Source organism: Otolemur garnettii, unplaced genomic scaffold (genome assembly GCF_000181295.1).
Source record: "Otolemur garnettii isolate 467f Iridium unplaced genomic scaffold, OtoGar3 scaffold00293, whole genome shotgun sequence".
In the NCBI taxonomy this organism is placed as follows: Eukaryota; Metazoa; Chordata; class Mammalia; order Primates; family Galagidae; genus Otolemur; species Otolemur garnettii.
This window is the reverse complement of record NW_003852688.1, coordinates 684,905-686,818: the sequence shown is the minus strand read 5'-3', so window position 1 is coordinate 686,818 and position 1,914 is coordinate 684,905.

The window sequence follows — 1,914 nt, the reverse complement described above, 5'->3', positions numbered from 1 at the left end:
TGTTGTTTAGCTGGTCTGGGCCAGGTTTGAACCCCCCACACTTGGCGTATGTGGCTGGCACTGTAACCACTGTGCTATGGGCACTGAGCCCTGATAATTTCTTAATATCACGTTCCTATGCATTGTTTAAATTTCACCATTTGGCTCGGTGCCTCTAGCTCAAGTTTGCCCAGGCCTGCCAAACAACAATAACAACTACAACCAAAAAATAGCTGGGCATTGTGGTGGGTGCCTATTGTTCCAGCTACTTGGGAGGCTGAGGCAAGAGAATTGCTTAAGCCCAGGAGCCGGAGGTTGCTGTGAGCTGTGATGCCATGGCACTCTACCCAGGGTGACAGCTTGAGGCTCTGTTTCAAAAAATAAATAAATAAATTTCACCATTTGCCTCATGATTTTTTTTTAAAGAGCTGACTTGGGCCAGCAGTTTCCAAAAACACAAGGTCAACATGTTGCATTAGGAGAACCACAGTTTCATTCAAGGAACCAGTACATTTCCCAACTTCCCTGAAGCAGGATGTGGCCATGGGGCAGTTTACTCAAGGAGGTGGAAGTGGGCTGGGTGCAGTGGCCCACGTGCACCCCTAGCACTCTGGGAGGCCAAAGCAGGGGTATCCCTTGAATTCTGGAGTTCAAAGTTTGAAACCAGCCTGAGCACGAATGAGACCCTGTCTCTACTAAAAATAGAAAAACTAGCTGGCTTTTGTGATGGGGGTTTCTAGTCCCAGCTATTTGGGAGGCTGAGGCAAGAGGATTGCTGGAGCCCAAGAGTTAGATGTTGCTATGAGCTGTGACACCACAGGTACTCTACCCAAGGTAACAAAGGGAGACTTTGTCTCAAAAAAAAAAAAAAAAAAAAAAGAGTTGTCATTTATTTTTCCCTTCTTCCTCTGCCTGGAACTTGGGATATGATTTCGGGAGCTCTAGCAGCTTTTCTGGACCACCCAGTGACCCTGCAAATGGAAATCAAAGCTAGAGTAACAGACAGAAAAAGAGTAGGAAACTAATTTACCACCTCACTGTTATTTCCAGTCTTTATTACAGAATCATTTAAGGTTGGGTTCAGCTGTAATAAGTAGAAAACAAAACAAAAATTTTAAAGCAGTAGTTTAAATATGCTGCAAATTTTATATCTCACATAAAATAAGTCAAGGTAAACAGCCTAGGAATAAACAGTGGTTCCCAAAAGTCATAGAGTATCAGATATCTACTGCTGCATAATGAATTACACCTGAAACTTAGAAGCTGTAGCTACCAAACGTGCATTCTGTCTATTTCCCAGTTGCCGAGAGTCAGGCCCGGCTGCAGCCATTCACAGCTCAGCTGGCTCTGGGGTTCCACTGCCAGCTCACTCACGTGCTGACCTCAGCTCTTGCGGGCTAGGGCTTCAGTTCCTGGTTATGCGGGTCTCTCCATAAATAGGACAGCTCAAAACTCACCAGCTGGCACCCCCGACCAAGTGATGGGAGACAGAAAGAGGCAGCAAGAGAGAGCGCTCAAGGCAGAAACCGCAGTCTCCAAAGTGGCCGTCCTTGGGCACCTCCTGTCCCTTCTTCCTGCCCCTGTGCTCCAGATCCCCCACCCACCGCCGCCCAGCTCTCTGGCTTAGATCTCTGAGTCGGTCTGTCCCTTCTCTGTATTCTTGCTTTGTGCCTCTGATGCCTGATTTGGCAGACGCCACCATTCCACTTCCTTTCCCATCACGTCTCCCTGACACCTTGCCCTTCCCCGGGTCCAACTCCTTCCCATCCAGGCGGGTTCTGAAGCTCCCTCCTCCAGGAAGCCCCTTCTGGTGGTGAGCAGCGCTTCAGCGACCCCCTTTCTTCCGTTCCCGAAAGGTCAGTTGAGGGGTGGGCTGGGGCTTTGGTCGTCCTGGTTGGCACAGTGGCAGCGCACGCGTCAGCTGCCGCGCCTCTG